At 47.0% G+C, this 20,184-nt stretch overlaps 1 long non-coding RNA gene across 2 annotated transcripts; it reads right to left on the reverse strand.

Moving 5' to 3' along the window:
* Window positions 1-307: 307 nt before the first annotated feature.
* Window positions 308-8,010, reverse strand: LOC129658752 (uncharacterized). Of its 2 annotated transcripts, none has more exons than XR_008717509.1 (4): window positions 7,858-8,010; window positions 7,384-7,517; window positions 6,792-7,186; window positions 308-1,272 (listed from the first exon to the last, which is right to left on the reverse strand). It is a non-coding gene; the product is annotated as an uncharacterized LOC129658752 (long non-coding RNA). The 2 variants fall into 2 exon arrangements; XR_008717508.1 differs by having other exon boundaries at window positions 308-1,292.
* Between the last annotated feature and the right edge of the window lie 12,174 nt (window positions 8,011-20,184).

A 20,184-nucleotide genomic window follows, 5' to 3' on the forward strand; every position in this document is an offset into this window, starting at 1 on the left:
GGACATTATGTCCTCACCCTGACACTGTTTGTGGGCACCGTGCACATGGAGCTGTCCTCCACTCTCCATCTGAAGCTTCCAGGGGTCTGGGCCCGTCTCCTATGACTCTCCCAGAGTCTCTGAGAGAGGCAGGTGTTGGCACAACCAAGGAGGGCCCAGAGCTCGTCTTGGCGGAACTGACGCCTATGTCGACTTTCCACCTGAGAGCCAAAGCTTTTTTACTTTACTTCCAACAGATGGCGCTAGAGCTCAAGCGGTCATCCCATCTCCTTCTAGTCCACCGACTGCTGCCCTTGCCCTTGTTCTAAGGAATTTTAGGAAGACCTTTAACCTCACCCTGTCTGATTTATGCAAAAGCAGTGAGAAGGCTGAAAAAGCCAGTAAGAAAAGGGATGTGGCTAAGAAGAATCAGGGAGACATGATTAAAAATAGTTGATCAACCTGAGAAGTAGAGAAATGCAGGACTTTGTGGTTTTTAGGGAAATGCTTGGATTGGACACCAGAAAGGAAACAAGATAAAGGGCCCCAGGAGTAGACACCAGAGGAAGGAAGGGGCTTCATCCCCTCGTCAGGGACCAGGTGGCTTTGAGCAGAATCATTCAGACCCAACACCCAGACTGAAAAAGACCCAAGAAACAACTCTACCCAGGACCTGGGATTCCCAGGAGAGAAGCACCAGGAAGGCAATGTGCTGGGGTGGTGGGCACGCCACCCACCAGGCTCGGGCTTCAGGGCGCCGTCTGAGGGGACCTAAAAACAATCAGAGAACCAACTAGAAGGTGGCCTGCTTCTTCTTAGCACCATGCACTGGCAATTTTAAACAATGCCAGCCACAAAATGCTTTTCTCCCGAAATCTGCTGTTGACTCAAGTTCTAAAACACTGCTGGCAGTTACTCTTGAATTTAACAAGATAACCTACAGGTGTGGAATTAGCACACTTTTTAAATAGTATTTTTATTTATTTGTTTTGGCTGTGATGGGTCTTCATTGCTGGCACAGGCTTTTCTCTCGCTGGTATGAGCAGGGACTACTCTCCGGTTGCAGTTCACAGGCTTCTCATTGGGGTGGCTGCTCCTGCTGCGGAGCACGGGCTGTAGGTACGAGGGCTTCAGTACTTGCTGCATGTGGGCTTGGCAGTTGTGGTTCCCGGGTTCCGGAGCACAGGCTCAACAGTTGTGGTGAACGGGCTTAGTTGCTCTGCAGCATGTGGAATCTTCCCAGACCAGGGATGGAACCCATGTCTTCTTCATTGGCAGGCAGATTCTTTACCCCTGCGCCACCAGGAAAGTCCCTGGAATTAGCACACTTTAAATGTTTTCTTTAACACATATTACGTGCTACATGGGAGTTAATTTGGAGAACTCTCAAGCATACAGTCAACCAATACATGTGGACTCAGCCCAAGCATCTGTCAGACCAAATTCTTCTGATTCCTCAGGACTCACTTTGTTACAAATAAATCACTGACTGACATCCATTGACTACTTCATTCAGAGGACGAATTAACATTCTTCCCAAGCTCATAGGAGACATTCACCAAGATTGACCACATCCTGGGTTATAAGATACACCTTAATGAATTTCAAAGAATAGAAATCATAGAAGGGCTGCTCTCAGACCGCAACATAATTAAGCTAGGAATCAGTAACAGAATGATGGCTGGGAAATCCCAGACTACTTAGAGATTAAACAGCACACTTATAAATAAAGCATGGGTCAAGGAAGAAATCTCAAGAGAAAATTTAAATATTTGAACTAAATGAAAACACAATATTAAAATATGTGAGATGCTGGGAATTCCGTCGTGTTCCAGTGTTAGGGATTTGGTGCTTCCAATGCAGGGGACACAGGTTCAATCCCTGGCATTAGGGAAATTAAACAGATAGTCTTGTTTAGGCTGCAAAGACAAAGCAGAGCAAGCCACTGACCTTGCTTCTAACCTGCCTGGACACTGCCCTGATCGGGAGTGACTGGGAGTGACTGCCTGCTGTGAATGAAAGCCTTGGAGCACCTTAGGTAAGATGGAGGAGAAATCTTAAGATTCTTGAGCCCCTGGAGGGGGTCTGGCCAACCATTTTGTTTGTTTGTTCAGTCGCTCAGTCGTGTCTGACTCCAGGCTTCCCTGTCCATCACCAACTCCCAGAGTTTGCTCAAACTCATATCCGTTCAGTTGGTGATGCCATCCAACCATCTCATCCTCTGTCTCCCCCTTCTCCTCCTGCCTTCAATCTTTCCAGCATCAGGGTCTTTCTCAATAAGTCGGCTCTTCTCATCAGGTGGCCAAAGTATTGGAGCTTCAGCTTCAGCATCAGTCCTTCCAATGAATATTCAGAACTGATTTCCTTTAGGATTGACTGGTTTGATTCCCTTTCTGTCCAAGGGACTCTCAAGCCCCGCTGTTCAAAAGCATCAGTTCTTTGGCAGCGCTCAGCCTTATTTTTGGTCCAACTCTCACATCTCTACATGACTACTGGAAAAACTATAGTTTTGACTATCCAGACCTTTTTCGGCAAAGTGATGTCTCTTGCTTTTTAATATGCTGTCTAGGTTTGTCATAGCTTTTCTTCCAAGGAACAAGCATCTTTTAATGCCCCAGACTTAACAACATTCTAAGTTTTACAAGACACAACAAACAGCATTAACATGAAACCAGAGCTGCAATTTGTTCAGACTGATGACAATATCAGTTTGCATCCTGGGATTATAAGCAGGAACCCTGAACTGCAATTTTTGAAGTCTCACTCACAGAGCAAATGTGCTACCTGGCACTGTTTCCCAACTGGGACTCCAGACGTGCTGTGACAGAGGACCTCCCAGTGCTATTTAAGTCTGGATGTTGGTCAAATTCCAGTTTGGTTATGTATCCTCTGCCGTTTCTACTTCTTTTTTCTTTTAATGTTAGTATATTGAAAGTAAGCTAAATAATTATCTAATAAACATTGGTATTATTTATTTGTATATAGCAAGTGGCTTATTTTGTTAATAAATCCTTTGGACCTGAGATGAAAGTGAAAACTTTCTGCAACACACCTGGTCAGGGAACTAAGATCCCACATGCAATGTGGTGAAGCCAAAAAAAAAAAAAGAAAACTTGAAAAGATGATATGCAGAGAAGCAGTGATTAGAGGGAAATTTATAGCATTGAATGCATAATTAGAAAAGAAGAAAGACCTAAAATCAATCAACTAAACATCCACTTTAGGAAACTAAAAAAAAAAACACAGTAAATCAAATCCAAAGTAAGCAAAAGAAAAGAAATAATAAATACTAAAGCAGAGATCACTGAAACTGAAAGTAGGAAAGCAATAGAGAATATCAACAAAACCAAAAGCTGGTCCTTTGACATCAATAGATCAATAAGCCGTAGACAGGCTGATTAAGGGGTAAAAAGAGAGAATATACAAATTATTTTATCTAAATGAAACAAGGGACATCACTACAGAACCCATGGACATTAAAAGAAATATCGTAAGGACTTTCCTGGTGGTCCAGTGGTTAAGACTCCCCCAATGCAGGGGGCCTAGGTTTGACCCCCTAGTTAGGGCACACCACAATAAACAGCCTTTTCCAAATCAATAAATATTTTTAAAGTAATATTGTAAACAACTCTATGTCTACAGTCGGATAACCTAGATGAAATGGACCAATTCCTTCAAAGACACACTTTGCCAAAACTTATACAAGAAGTAGACAATCGGAATAAGCCTGTATCTTTTTAAAGAAATTGAATCAGTAATTAGTAACCTTTCAAAACAAAAAGCACCAGGCAGAAACAGGTTCAGTGGTGAGCTCTACTAAACATTTAAGGAAGAAACTATACCAATTCTCTATAATCTCTTCCAAAATATAGAAGTAGAGGAGACCAGCATTGCCCTAATACCAAAACCAGAAAAAGACATCACAAGAAAACTACAAACCAGCATCTCTTATGAACACAGATACAAGATTCCTCAACAAAATTCCAGCAAATTGAATCCAACAGTGTATAAAAATAAGTACACACCATGACCAAATGGGATTTATTCTAGGTATGCGATGATGGTTCAACATTTGAAAATCAAACAACATCACCCTGGGCTAAAGAAGAAAAGTCACATAATCATATCAATAAATGCAGAAAAAGCATTTACGAAAATGCTTTGCAAAAGACATTTTTCTGATAAAGGACTGCTATTCAGAGTTTACAAAGAACTCTTAAAAGTCCAACAATAAGAAAGAAAAAAATTCCATTTTTAAATGGGCAAAATACTTGAATATATACCTCACCAAAGGAGATATCCACATGGCAAATAAGCATATGAAAAGATATTCAAGATCATATATCATTAAAGAATTCACATTAAACAATAAGACACTAATGCACACCTGTGAGACTGGTCCAAAGCTAAAACATTGACAACCTCAAATGCTGGTAAGGACGTGAGCAACGGGAATTCGCCTTTGCTGCTGGTGGGAAGGCAAAATGGTACATCAACTTTGGAAGAGTTTGGCAACTTCTTACAAAAACAAACATACTCTAACTATATGATCCAACTTCACGTTCCTTGGTATTTACCCAAAAAAGCTGAAGACATGTACACACCAAAACCTGCATACAGATGTTTAGGGCAGCTTTATTCACAACAGCCAAAACTTGGGAAATGTTCTATAGATAAATGGGATAAATACGCTGTGGCAGAGTCAGCACTAAATATTAGTCAGCACTAAAAGAAGAGCCGATCCACTGGGAAAGACCCTGATGCTGGGAAAGATTGAAGGCAGGAGAAGGGGACGACAGATGATGAGATGGTTGGGTGGCATCACCGACTCGATGGACACGAGTCTGAGCAAACTGCAGGAGTTGGTGATGGATAGGGAAGCCTGGCGTGCTGCAGTCCATGGGGTCGCAGAGTCAGACACAACTGAGCAACTGAACAACAACAACAAAAAGAAATGAGCTATCAAGCCATAAAAAGCCATGGAAGAAATTTAAAGGCATATTACTAGGTGGAAAAAGCCAATGCAAACGGCTATATGCTGTGTAATTCCAACTATATGTTATCCTGGAGAGGCAAAACGATGGAGACAGCAAAAGGATCACTGGTTGCCAGGAATCAGGCGGGAGAGAGGGATGAATACTGGAGCAGGGAGGATTTTTAGGGCAGTGAAACTACTCTGGATGATATTATAATGATTGATACATATCATTAAACATTTACCCCAACTCATAAAATACAGGACACCAAGAGTGCACCCTAATGCAAACTATGGACGTTGGGTGATAAAGTGTAAATTTGTTGTTGTTCAGTTGCTCAGCCGTGTCCGACTCTTTGTGACCCCAAGGACTGCAGCACACCAGGCTTCCCTGTCCTTCACCATCTCCCAGAGTTTCCTCAAACTCATTTCCATTGAGTCAATGATGCCATCCAACCACCTCATCCTCTGTTGTCCCCTTCTCCTCCTCCCTTCGGTCTTTCCCAGCATCAGGGTCTTTTTCCAACATCGTGCGGCCAAAGTATTGGAGTTTCAGCTTCAGCGTCAGTCCTTCCAATGATTATTCAGGGTTGATTTCCTTTAGGATGGACTGGTTTGACCTCCTTGTAGTCCTCCCCACGGAACCTGAAAGCGTCCTGTCCCAAAGCCGCGCTGCGCGCCCAGCTCTCACTGTTCGCTTCTGGCCGTGGGGACCCCGGGCTACGCAAAGTCACGGGGAAATGGCCTTGCACTTGGAGAAGATCGCGCGGCCGGCAGTGCGAGGCTGGAGGTCCGCGACCTCGGGACCCGCTCTGCCGGAGAAAAGCCAGGCGACTTCCCAGCTCCGGTTATCACCCGCCTCATTTCTTCCAGGCGTCATTTTTTAAAACCTCACTGCTAATCATACAGATTAATCATACATTACTTTGCCAACAAAGGTCCGTCTAATCAAGGCTATGGTTTTTCCCGTACTCGTGTATGGATGTGAGAGAGTTGGACTGTGAAGAAGGCTGAGCGCCGAAGAATTGATGCTTTTGAACTGTGGTGTTGGAGAAGACTCTTGAGAGTCCCTTGGGCTGCAAGGAGATCCAACCAGTCCATCCTAAAGGAAATCAGTTCTGGGTGTTCATTGGAAGGATTGATGTTGAAGCTGAAACTCCAATACTTTGGCCACCTGATGCGAAGAACTGACTCATTTGAAAAGACCCTGATGCTGGGAAAGATGGAGGGCAGGAGGAGAAGAGGACGCCAGAGGATGAGATGGTTGGATGGCACCACCGACTCAATAGACATGAGTTTGGGTAAACTCCGGGAGTTGGTGATGGACAGGGAGGCCTAGCGTGCTGCAGTCCATGGGGTCGCAAAGAGTCTGACACGACTGAGCGACTGAACTGAATTGATTCATACAGATTTTTAATTTTAGCCTTTAGGGACCAAAGTCACTGTTTCCCTTTGTGCGTAAACAAGGGGGCGGGGATCTCCCTCCAGGAGAGCTGACCGTCCCAGGTTCTCCTAAAACCACAAGCGCTAGCGGAGGACAGGAGGGCACGGCCGCAGAGACGGCTGGGCCGCAGTTCGCGCGGAACTCCCCGCCACGTGCAGGCGCTCGGGCGCCCCAGGGGCTGGGCTCCGCGTCCCGGGACGCCCGGTTCGGGACGGTGACGCCCCCGCGCGTCCTGGGCGAGCACCCCGCCTCCCAGCCCGACACGCGGGGCGTGGGGCCCCGGGAAGCCGAACCCGCCGGCTCGCGGCCGCCCCCACGCACACGCCCCGGCCCTCGGAGACTTCAGACAAACCCGGGGGGCTCCGCACACTTCACAGACCCGCCAGGACCCACCTTCGGGGATTCCGGGAGCCCCGGGCCCGCGCCTCATTTTGCATGCAGATCACCCACAATGCTCTAGCAGGGCCGCCCGCAGCTCCTGCAATTCCACCGAAAAGGAAAAGGCTCTTTCCTTGACAAAGTTCATCTGCTTAGTGGTTTTCTTTTTTAAAAGTTAGGGTCGATGAACGAGGCAGACGTTACACGGTGTCAAAAGTGACCTCTCCCCGCTGTAGATAATCACCGTAAGTCAAGAGGGGATGGAGCGCTGGAGGCTTATATAAGTAGCCGTGTGCCCGAGTTCCTCGGCTGGTCCGAGTGCAGTGGTGTTTACAATTAATTGATCACAGCCAGTTACAGATTTCTTTGTTCCTTCTCCACTCCCACTGCTTCACTTGACTAGCCTTTTACTGCATGTGGGAAAAGGGAAATTCGTGTTAAAAAAATTTTTTTTTTCTTTGTTGTTTTTTTTCCTCCCCGCCCTAACCCCCACCCTAAACAGGACCGCCAAGTACTAACTCCTGCCTGCCTTTTTTTTTAAACACAGGAGAAAATACACAGGCATGGCTGCCTGCCAGGATGACCAGTGGACAGCAGCAGGTGCAACCTTCAGGAGCCTGCAGCACATGAGGCTTCCCTTCTTCACCAACTCCCGGAGCTTGCTCAAACTCATGTCCACTGAGTCGGTGATGCCATCCAACCATCTCATCCTCTGTCGTCCCCTTCTCCTCCTGAAGATTCCTAACCAGGTGATAAGAACTTCAAACCAATAAAGAATGGCCAACTAAACAATGAGGCCAGTCTACAGTCATGTAATAAGTCCAGAAAGAAAAGGGTTTGAGGTTAGTTCTTTTGTAAGACTTGTGTGAGGAAGTCAGGGTTGCCAGATACATACAAGCTGCCTCTCAAATTTGAATCTCAGATTACAAGTCTTAGTAAAAATGCATCCCCAATCCTGCTATCATTGCAGACACCACGGTTGAAGCCAAAATAGTCTTAATTTGCAGAAGCTTGTATTTGTGAAGAGAAGGGTTGTGGGGTTTTTTCATTTTGCTCCCCAGCGCCATACTCAAATCTTTACATTTAGTTGGAAAAGCAAAACTTAATGGACCCCAGGTTTCAGTTCAATTCATTTCAGTCGCTCAGTCGTGTCAGACTCTTTGCGACCCCATGAATCGCAGCTCGCCAGGCCTCCCTGTCCATTACCAACTCCCGGAGTTCACCCAGACTCACGTCCATCGAGTCAGTGATGCCATCCAGCCATCTCATCCTCTGTCGTCCCCTTCTCCTCTTGCCCCCAATCCCTCCCAGCATCAGAGTCTTTTCCAATGAGTCAACTCTTCGCATGAGGTGGCCAAAATATTGGAGTTTCAGCTTCAGCATCATTCCTTCTAAAGAAATCCCAGGGCTGATCTCCTTCAGAATGGACTGGTTGGATCTCCTTGCAGTCCAAGGGACTCTCAAGAGTCTTCTCCAGCACCACAGTTCAAAAGCATCAATTCTTCGGTTCTCAGCCTTCTTCACAGTCCAACTCTCACATCCATACATGACCACAGGAAAAACCATAGCCTTGACTAGATGGACCTTTGTTGGCAAAGTAATGTCTCTGCTTTTGAATATGCTATCTAGGTTGGTCATAACTTTCCTTCCAAGGAGTAAGCATCTTTTAATTTCATGGCTGCAGTCACCATCTGCAGTGATTTTGGAGCCCAAAAAAATAGTCTGACACTGTTTCCACTGTTTCCCCATCTATTTCCCATGAAGTGATGGGACCGGATGCCATGATCTTCGTTTTCTGAATGTTGACCTTTAAGCCAACTTTTTCACTCTCCACTTTTACTTTCATCAAGAGGCTTTTGAGTTCCTCTTTACTTTCTGCCATAAGGGTGGTATCATCTGCATATCTGAGGTTATTGATATTTCTCCGGGCAATCTTGATTCCAGCTTGTGCTTCTTCCAGTCCAGCGTTTCTCATGATGTACTCTGCATAGAAGTTAAATAAACAGGGTGACAATATACAGCCTTGACGAACTCCTTTTCCTATTTGGAACCAGTCTGTTGTTCCATGTCCAGTTCTAACTGTTGCTTCCTGACCTGCATACAGATTTCTCAAGAGGCAGGTCAGGTGGTCTGGTATTCCCATCTCTTTCAGAATTTTCCACAGTTTATTGTGATCCACACAGTCAAAGGCTTTTGGCATAGTCAATAAAGCAGAAATAGATGTTTTTCTGGAACTCTCTTGCTTTTTCCATGATCCATCAGATGTTTGCAATTTGATCTCCGGTTCCTCTGCCTTTTCTAAAACCAGCTTGAACATCAGGAAGTTCATGAATCACATATTGCTGAAGCCTGGCTTGGAGAATTTTGAGCATTACTTTACTAGCGTGTGAGATGAGTGCAATTGTGCGGTAGTTTGAGCATTCTTTGGCATTGCCTTTCTTTGGGATTGGAATGAAAACTGACCTTTTCCAGTCCTGTGGCCACTTCTGAGTTTTCCAAATTTGCTGGCATATTGAGTGCAGCACTTTCACAGCATCATCTTTCAGGATTTGAAAGAGCTCAACTGGAATTCCATCACCTCCACTAGCTTTGTTCGTAGTGATGCTTTCTAAGGCCCACTTGACTTCACATTCCAGGATGTCTGGCTCTAGGTCAGTGATCACACCATCGTGATTATCTGGGTCGTGAAGATCTTTTTTGTACAGTTCTTCTGTGTATTCTTGCCATCTCTTCTTAATATCTTCTGCTTCTGTTAGGTCCATACCATTTCTGTCCTTTATCGAGCCCATCTTTGCATGAAATGTTCCCTTGGTATCTCTGATTTTCTTGAAGAGATCTCTAGTCTTTCCCATTCTGTTGTTTTCCTCTATTTCTTTGCATTGATAGCTGAAGAAGGCTGTCTTATCTCTTCTTGCTATTATTTGGAACTCTGCATTCAGATGCTTATATCTTTCCTTTTCTCTTTTGCTTTTCACTTCTCTTCTTTTCACAGCTACTTGTAAGGCCTCCCCAGACAGCCATTTTGCTTTTTTGCATTTCTTTTCCATGGGGATGGTCTTGATCCCTGTCTCCTGTACAATGTCACAAAAGCCAATACAATAAACCTCTTGTTCTCCTCCTCATGCCTGGGACACCCAAGCCTTTTTCTCAGTGAACAATCCGGAGACCAGGGGACCTCCCTTTTCAGCATCCTCTGTTGCAGGTCTTTGCTAATAAGTCAGTTCTTCGCATCAGGTGGCCAAAGTATTGGAGTTTCAGCTTCAGCATCCGTCCTTCCAATGAATATTCAGGACTGATCTCCTTTCGGATGGACTGGTTGGATCTTGCAGTCCAAGGGATTCTCAAGAGTCTTCTCCAACACCATAGTTCAAAAGCATCAATGCTTCGGCGCTCAGCTTTCTTTATAGTCTAACTCTCACGTCTGTACATGACTACTGGAAAAACCGTAGCTTTGACTATACGGACCTTTGGAGGCAGCGTGATGTCTCTGCTTTTTAACAGGCTGCCTAGGCTCACTGTAATTAAGGTGGTTCATTCCTAAGTATATGTCCCTTTCAAGGAAGCAGTCAGGTGCACAAGAAAGGGCACAGGACCTAGAACACCCACAGGCTTCCTGACGGTGGTACTCCTAACACTGCCTTACCTCTCTACCGGGTCGACTAAACAAGATGGTATTTGTGGAAGCACCAAGGAAATCCTCAAGGTACCTCGGATTGCTTGCACTTGTAAGGACAAACCAGTTTCCTTTGTTATATACCCATGCGTGACAGCTACGCAGTACTATGTCTCACTTCTGATGCGGTTAGGAATTTACATTTCCATCTAGCTAAGAGGTAGGAAGATACTGTTTTGCACCCCCCACCCCCCACCCCACGTCAGATGGAAGAGGCTGCTTAATGATTTTCTTAAGGTTATGCAAGAAAGTAAGAACAGAACCTGGATGAGAAAATGGCTCCAAGGTCCCACCCCGGAGTCCTACAATGTACTCTGCCCGTCTCTCACTTTCTTCTCTATTTCCAGACTGTCTTGGACTTGGGTTTTCTTTCTCCAAAACGCTTTCTCTTTGAGAATGTTCACGTCTCTATCTTCAAAACTTAACAGGATTGTCAACTTTGAAATGTCTCCTAATTTTGTTGATTAAGTATTGTATTATCAAATATTAATCATTCATCCTATTGATATTCAAAGCATTTTAAAATCCTTACATATCTTTAAAGACTTTTTCCCTTTTTTGGCAAATGATTTAAAGAATGCAGAAATTAAATTTTAAAAAAACCCACACCATGAAAAATGGGAAAAATAAAATCCTCATTCACCCCCCACCCCCCACTGTCCGATTTTCTTTCCTTGACCTCTTAGAATATATACTATCTTTCCCAAATCTATTTGAGTCGGGGTATGGGGGCTTCCCTGAGGGGTGGGGGAGCTTCTGTGCTGGCTTTCCTCAAATTCATTGTTGGCTTCTGGAGGGAAAGAACTATTTTTTAAAAAATTGCATTACAAGCTCTTGTCTCAATGATAAGACAGTGTTGACTTCCAAATTTTTTTAATCAAAATCAAGACAAGAACAATGTATTTAGTAATTAGAAAAAGGGGCAGGTCTGCAAAAGACTAGTCAAGTGCAGTAGTGAGAAGGGGGGAAGAGTAGAACGAGGAGTTCGATCTGTAACTGACTGTGAACAATCAATTGAGATAACTCACTACCTTCGGACCAGCCGATGTATACTGCGGCCGCCTAAAGTACTTAAAGCTCAAATATTCATTCACTTTTACCTTACAGTGATATTTCAGTTGGTATCTATAAAGTACAACACTTTCAATATGAATAATATGCATCCCTTAACACACACACCCCCGCTCCGCGAGCATCTATTTATCAAGAAATAACAGAAATGTGTTTAATGACAAGCATCAGAAGCACTGCTGAGCATCCTGGGAAAGAGACATGCAAACTTAGCATCTCGTCACTAGGGCGTGTCTCAGTCCCGTTGGTCGAGGGAAGCTCAGCTGTCCAATCAGCGTTGACCTCCTTTGTCTGTTTACCACACGTGACCCGCGAGATCTCTCAGCGAAGTCTGCAGAAAGCTGTGAGCCGGAACAGATCAAGTCTTGTGCCTCCCCATGTCTGTAAATCCAGGCGGAGCCACCACACCCTAGAAGCAGCACTCTCGCATCTTGGAGTCGGCTCCCTCCAGAAGGGCAGAGGTGTCTCCGGATGACTCAAGATCTGCTCTTCCTCCTTAAACCCCAAGTGATTAAAAAAACAAACCAGAGACCACCGCAGGGATGGGAAGACAAGCATCTGAAACACCCAAACATATTGGGTGCTTCTGAGGATTTCAGAATTTGAAAAGGTCAAAAGACAGAAGCCGAAGGTCAGAAGTGAAGATGACGAAGTGAAGGCAAGAGAGACAGATTTCTGTAAAAGCCTCAGAGAGGCAAAACTCAGAAGGACCTGAAAGTTCACCCCAATGCAAAGAACAGCACAAGGACTGCGGAAATGCGTCTGGGACAGCAAGGTCAGGAATGTTCTGGGGCGGGAGGAGGCAGGCAGGAGCCGGAGGGCAAGCAGCTGCCCCTTTGGGAGTTCAAATCTTCAGACCCAGACCAAACACACCCCTTACCCCCTTGTGAAATCAGAATTGCTGGCTGCCCGCCTGACTCCCGTTGTTGCCTGGTGTATGGCAAGTGCTCAATAAATGTGGTGAGTGAGGGAGTGAAGGAGATTAAGGAGAATGGACAATCCCAGAAAACCAGATGCAGGCAAATGTCCCAATTTTCAAGATGAGAAAAAGAAGAGTAAGACTTTAATAAATCACAATCTCTAAATTGATATTGGTCTGGGGCAAAACTCCAGAATAGATTATTTAGGACCTCCTAAATAATTGGGCAATGGCACCCCACTCCAGTACTCTTGCCTGGAAAATCCCATGGATGGAGAAGTCTGGTGGGCTGCAGTCCATGGGGTCGCTGGGAGTCAGACATGACTGAGTGACTTCCCTTTCACTTTTCACTTTCATGCATTGGAGAAGGAAATGGCAACCCACTCCAGTGTTCTTGCCTGGAGAATCCCAGGGACGGCGGAGCCTGGGGGGCTGCCGTCTGTGGGGTTGCACAGAGTCGGACACGACTGAGCGACTTAGCAGCAGTAGCAAATAATTGGGAGCCAATTTGAAAGTAGTAAGAAAAAGTCAAGCATCAAAATAACTGAATTTCTTTTTGTTTGTAAAGGCACTGTTTGACTTGACTAAATTGTTCCCATCTCTTCTGCTTTTTTGTGGGCTGGAAGTCCATTCAACAGCCAGACTCAGAAGCTGCTGATGGGGACTGAGGCCATTCTGGGGGTGGGGGGAGGTCTCTAGTGTGCCGAGGGGCTGTCCCTTGGCCGGACCTTGTCTAACCTGTTTTCATCATTCACGTGAATGAGATACCTCATTCAGATTTATTGAGGACACAGTAGGTAAGATGCTGTGAGAATCAGGAAGGCAGGAGAGATTAACAGCAGAGGCTTATTTCACATTATCTGGGCTTGAGTCCTAGTTTTCATCACCTACTAGCTCCATGTCTTTGGACGAGTTGCTTACCTTGCTTGTGTCTCAGCCTCTCCACCTTTAAAATGGGCATAATCAGAATATCTATCTTGTAGGAGGTGTGGAGGATTGAGTGAGAAGCCTTGGAGAGAGTTTACTTTTGCACATAAAAACGTTTGGTAAGAATGTTAGGTCTCAAGGTTCAGAAACATTTCCCCTGGCTGAACAGATACAATCTAATGAGAAACTAAGAGATATAAACTAACAAGATAACACACATAAATTAAATTTCTCTTTTCAGTTATAAAGGAAAGGAAATCTGAGCAGGTACAAGAGAATCTCACAAAAATGCAAAACCAAGTGGAGTTACACAGAGGCTGTCCCCAGGAAGTGTTCTCTGCTCAGGATGAGCCCAGAGCTCTTTTTTTTTTAATTCAATTTTTATTTTCAAATTGAAGTATATTTGATGTACAAATTATATTACAGGTTATATTATGCAATACTATATACAATATTATATTACAGGTTATGTTACAGGTGTACAGTATAGTGATGCAGAATTTTTAAAGGCTATACTCTACTGTACAATATATCCTTGTAGCTAATCATTTGTACCTCTTAATCCCAGGGCTCAGTTTTTTAAAAGACACTGGCAAACTGGAGTGCCCAGGGGAAAGTGACTGAGGTGGTAACTTACACTTCCTCACACTTTCTTGTCTTTGCAAACATGCTTTCACCTAAGTATTCCATTAGATTTGGTCCTCGTGACAATCCTGAGAATGGAGTAGGATTGACAATATTTTTGCTGGTTTTATGGCCAAGAAAAATGGGCTGGAAGTGGTTCCGGGGTTTGCTCTGTTAGTAAGCTCAGTAGTGGCAGACGGGTTTTGGAGGGGGTAGTAGCCGATTCCAGGGACAGCTCAGTCCCCGATGTCCACCCCAATGTCCTCCCTTCTTCCAGTCAGCCAAGGGTCAAGGTGAGCCAGGTTTCCCTGACCCTGCTGGCTCAGAACCCTCCCCCTGGGGCTCAGGCCGCCCTGGCGGACAGCCCTGCAGAAGGCGGAGGGGGCTGTCTGCCAAGGTCCGTGCTCCCTTGACGCTTGGATTTGTGGGCCTGGTCAGCCCCCCAGGTTGTCCGCCCCCCCCCCAGGTGGGCGCAGTGCAGTCTGTGGTGCTTTCCCCAGGAGGCTGTGTCCGTGGGCTGGACCAAGGAGGACCCACCGGCTGGGGCGGGTCTGCATGGGTGATGCAGGGTTGCTTTGAATGTTATCGTAAGCAGACAGTGAAAGTATTTCATTGAAAACCTTTTGACTATGTCTGCCTTGCAGTTCTAATCAATTAACTTATGGCAAAGAGAAGAGAGATCACCCTGATTTTATTAAAGATTACTCTCCAAATGGTCCCAAAGTGCTGTATGAGGGCAGGATTTTCCCTGTTTCCATCTCTGTGCTCTCCCAGGCCAGGTGAATTCTCTCAACCTTCCCTCCTTCCCTTCATTCTGAATCTATCTGGGAAAGGTCCCCTTTGGCCCCATCTCCTCCCCCCGCCTTTCCAAGATGGGGCCCAATGGCCAGCAAGATTATTTGTCCCCAAGGTCCAAGAGTCAGGAGCCCATGGTCACCACCACACACTTCCCCAGGTTCCTATTTTTTCAAAGCCCCAAATTTAGGCAGCCTGGGGCCGAGCAGGTGGGTGAGCAAGGCCCCTTAGACACTGAGGTCAGACAGCCACCCTCAGTGGGTCTCAGAATTCGGTGGGGGCACACCATCCACCCTCCTGTCTGAGCATCCTTAGCTCCTCACATGTTACAGCCATGGGTCACAGGGAAACAGACAGGGAACCAGAACAAACAATCAAAGCCTGGGGAAATGACACTTAAAACTGTATGAATACCAAAGACTTGGGCGGAGAGAAGTCATGTCTTATAACTCACTGATACCCACCTGGGGAATTGGCTGAAAATCAAACATCTGCCTTCTTTAGCACCTCGTGCCTTTGAATTGTGAAAATAAAGCTAACAATATTTTAAAAATGGATTAGGGACGTTCCTATTCATGGTTAAGAATGATTAAGAAATGCCATTCCTTAACCACTGGTCCAGTGTTTAAGACTCCACACTTCCACTGCAGGGGACTCAGGTTTAATCCCTGGTTAGGGAGCTAAGATCTTGTATGCAGGGTGCAGGGTGCATGGGAGCAGGTCTGACCTTGGCACCCAGCAGATGCGAGCCCTGGGGTCTGAGTGGACCACTGCACAGGGATTGTGTGTGGTCAGACCAATAATACCAGTTGTCATAGTTGACTTGGGAGCTATAATGAAACAAAAAACTGGGCTAGAGGTCCAAGTCCCAGCTGATTTGGATCTTGGTGAGGACCCCCTTCCTGGCTTGTAGACAGCCAACTTCTTGCTATGTCCTTATGTGGCCTTTCCTTGTTGAAGTGCCCATGGAGAGAGAGGAGGCGCTGGTCATCTTTCTCTTCTTATGAGATCATTAATACCACCATGGAGGCCCCACCCTCAGAACCACATCTAAACCTAATGAGCCCCGAAGGCCCCACCCCCAAATGCCATCACACTGGGGGTTAGGGTTTTAACATACGGATGTTGTTGGAGGGACACAAACATTCGATCCATGACGCTGGTACCCACTTGGATGCTTTTTCTGTCCAGATGGTTGCAGAGCTGGAGTGGTCCCAGGAGTAAAGACAGACCAACTTGGGTGCTCCCTGCTCAGCCCCCTCCCTTTCACCCCCACCCCCGAGATCACAGCTCTCAGTCCCTTGGGTGCATGTAAATCCCAGGCTTGGGCATCTGGAGCACTGGGTCCCAACCAGAGGGCTTCTTCCCCAAGAATCTGTGTCCATGGCTTGACTTGTTCAGTCACTCAGACGCGTCTGACTCTTTGGGATCCCATGGACTACAGCACGCCAGGCTTCCCTGTCCTTCCCCATCTTCCAGAGCTTACTCAAACTCATGTCCATTGAGTCGGTGATGCCATCCAGTCATCTCATCCTCTGTCGTCCCCTTCTTCTCCTGCCTTCAATCTTTCCCAGCATCAGGGTCTTTTCCAATGAGTCAGCTCTTCACATCAGGTGGCCAAAGTATTGCAGCTTCAACTTCAGCATCAGTCCTTCCAGTGAACATTCAGGACTGATCTCCTTTAGGATTGCCTGGTTTGATCTCCTTTCTGTCCAAGGGACTCTCGAGAGTCTTCTCCAGCACCACAATAGAAAGAATCAATTCTTCGGCGCTCAGCCTTCTTTATGGTCCAACTCTCACATCTGTAAGATGACTACTGGCTGCTTTCTCATAATCTCTCAAAACACGAAGGCCTTGCCTTTCCCCAGAGTCCTGTGCCAACCCAGTGACACCGGTGGGCACAGGGACAGGAAGCTGCAGCGGCTCCGGGTGACTCCCCGGGGGTCCCTGAGGTCCTGCACCCCCACTCCACCCCCAGGCAGCACTTCCAAACTCACCCAGGAGGATGAAGACCCCAAGTAGCCCTCCTTAGGCATCTCTGGACTTCGGGTGGACGCAGTCTGGGCTTTTCACGACCTCAGCTGCTCGGTGTCCTCTCCCTCCCAGATTTCATCCGTTCCCCAGGGAGGGCCCGGTCCCCACATCCTCCTTATAAACAGACTTCCTAGAGCCGGAGGGAAGGACCACGGGTGCCAGCCTGGATGAACGGCGGGCCCTGGAGAGGTCTTGGGAGGACACTACCCTCCTTCCAGCCTGGCCTGCCTCTGCCATCGCGCCTCCCTCAGGAGAGTTTCCTCAAAGCCCTTCTGAAGAGTCAGGCCCACCTTTCTCTGACCGCCTATGGGAGGAGCGGGATTGTCAAAGACCCTTTTTGAGAGCAACAGCTCCTTTTCCATGCCTTGGTCTCCAGACTCCAAAGAGGGGAACCAGAAGGGAAGGGATGAGAGGGAGGCAGAGACGTTTCAGTCTGATCAGACTCTTCAGTTGGGGGGCGGGGCATGGGGGGGCGGAGCCTGGACACGAGGGGCGGGGCCTGGCAGCCTCGAGGTCAGAGCATCAGGAACCTGGGCTGGTGGTAGCAGCCTGTTTTCACCTGTGATAATCCTGCAGTGACAGCCCAAGGCATTGAAACAAAACCATGGATGGGAGCTCCTGACTCCTCGCAGGTCTGAACGGTTGGAAGTGCCCTGGGCCAGGCCCGCCTCTTCTCTGGGCCTCAGTTTCCTAAAAAGGCAAAAGTTAGAAGTGCTAAAGCTCTGGCAGGAACAGCAGATGTTGATGGGGGTGGGGGAGTTGCCTCCAGCGAGTCCCACCCCCAGGGACCTTCCCTGACCCCAGTTAGCCTCGGGGTGACCAAAAAGCAAAGGGGTGTGCTTCCGGGGTGGGGCGATCAGAGAAATAAGAGGAAGGACTCTGACAAGCACAGCTAGCTGCTCCGGACACCTGTCGAAGTGACCCATGAAAGGCAGTGCTTCTGCCCGGCCACGTGGCCATTCTCATGTTCAAATGTGGTCGAAGCACAGACCATGCTGTGCACCCAGCAATCCGTCTGAGCAACCCTGAGAACTCAGCCCAGATTCCAGCAGCAGACTCAACTCTTCAGCTTTTCTAAAAGAATTCCATTTTTAAGCTTTCGTTACACTCAGGGCATCCTCGGTGCTAGTTTCTTTCTTGTGATTATAAAACAATCAGGAAAAAAAAAAAAAAAAGTGTTGGTTGCTCAGTTGTGTCCAGTTCTTTGAGACCCCATGGCCTGTGGCCTACCAGGCTCCTCTGTTCATGGGATTCTCCAGGCAAGAATACTGGAGTGGATTGCCATTCCCTGCTCTCAACTCAGGGAATCAAACCCTGCTTTCCTTCATTGCAGGCAGATTCTTTACCATCTGAGCCACCAGGGAAGCCCCAAACTCTGGGCCAGTTTCTAACCAAACCCAGCTCTCAGATGCCTTTTTTTTTTTTTTTTTGGCCTGCACACAGCATTGATACAATAATGTGAATTAGATCCAACACTTAAAAATTAGGGTATTTCCCCTTATATGTGGACTCTAAAAAGAAATGATACAAATGAACTTACTGACAAAACAGAAACAGACTCAAACTTTGAGAAGGGATAGTTAGGGAGTTTGGGATGGGCATGTACACACTGCTGTATTGAAAATGGATAACCAACAAGGATCTACTGTAGAGCGCATGGAGCTCTGTTCAATGTCATGTGGCAGCCTGGATGGGAGCGGGGTTTAGTGGGGGAGGGGTACATGTATCTGTATGGCTGAGTCCCTTCACTGTTCACCTGAAACTATCACATTGTTAATAGCCTATATCTTAATACCAATACATTTTTTAAAAATTTAGGGGATTTCACATGACAAGGTCGGACTTTTATGGAAAAATCAGAATAGCAAAGGTAGGACCTGAGTCCTATGGGCAGCAAGTGCCCCCTTCAGGTGGGACCCAGAATTGCAAGTGTGCCCTGGTCACCACCACTCCCTATCACACACCCACCCCCAGCCTGAGGTTCTTTGAACACTGGAGTTTTCAACCTCTGAACTTGAAGGCCTTTTAAGTCTCCAAAGGTATCACTTTTCAATCCAGCCTGAGCTAAGCTCACACTTCTTTATATGAGAAAAGCCAGAAAGAATAGACAAGAGCTCCTTTTCTTGCTAAAAGGCCCCCAATCGCAGTCTTTACCAACAAGTGGTCCTTTGTCCTCCTCTCTCTGCCCCGGTATCTCTGTAATCTAAGGTGGGAACACCATGAATTAGAGAACTGTGCTCTTTCTGTCCGGTGGGGCTGAGCCGAGTGAAGAGCAAGGAGAGGCAGCAGCTGAGGGGGACCATGTTGGGTGAGGGGAGGGCAGCGGGCCCCTTTCTGCCTGACCCTCAGGCCTGTGGACCCAAGGATCTGAGGTTCTCCACCGGTTCATTCAAATCGGATTCTGGTCTGCGCTTGGTCCTGGGGGCCTCCTGGATCTCACTTCAGCTTCCCCGAGTCCTGTGCTTTGTGCAGCTGGCCACGGGCCACATGGGTAACTGGACAGACATACAGTAGGACGGATGCTTTGCCTTGGGAAAGACACCAGAGAATGTCCTTTCAACATCTCTGATTCATCCTAACAGGAAGCAAGAAAGCACAGTAACACGCCTTCTCGGGTTTCATACCTTTGCTCCAGCTGATGGAATCTTGAAAAGATGGGGTAAATACACCTGTGACATTGCCGCTGAAGTGCACGGAGATGGGCTCAGGGGTCAGGCTTGTCCTCGGGCTCCTGGAGCCCTTCCTGGCCCACATCTGTGAAGCGGGTGGAGACAGAAGAAAGGGAAGGCACCAGTACTTGTTGTGGCCTGGGGAAGGAGCCAAGGGCTCGTGTGTTGTCACAAAATGCACCTGTGATCACAAGGCTCAGCACCAGGAGCATGCGTCATTGTGGAGCCCCGAGGATCCGGGCAGGGGGCAAGCCAAGGCAAGTCCCACCTGCCCCAGGGACTCCAGCACACAGGTGCCTTCCAGGCTCTGACAGCTTTAGCAAGAACCCCACAGTTCAGTTCAGTCGCTCAGTCGTGTCCGACTCTTTGCAACCCCATGGACTGCAGCACACCAGGCCTCCCTGTCTATCACCAACTCCTGGAGTTTACTCAAACTCATGTCCATTGAGTCAGTGATACCATCCATCCATCTCATCCTCTGTCATCCCCTTCTCCTCTCGCCTTCAATCTTTCGCGGCATCAGGGTCTTTTCAAGTGAGTCAGTACTTCGCATCAGGTAGCCAAAGTATTGGAGTTTCAGCTTCAGCATCACTCCTTCAAATGAATATTCAGGACTTATTTCCTTTAGGATGGACTGGCTGGATCTCCTTGCAGTCCAAGGGACTCTCACGTATTTTCTCCAACACCACAGCTCAA

This window comes from Bubalus kerabau, chromosome 8, assembly GCF_029407905.1.
Source record: "Bubalus kerabau isolate K-KA32 ecotype Philippines breed swamp buffalo chromosome 8, PCC_UOA_SB_1v2, whole genome shotgun sequence".
NCBI classification, from domain to species: Eukaryota; Metazoa; Chordata; class Mammalia; order Artiodactyla; family Bovidae; genus Bubalus; species Bubalus kerabau.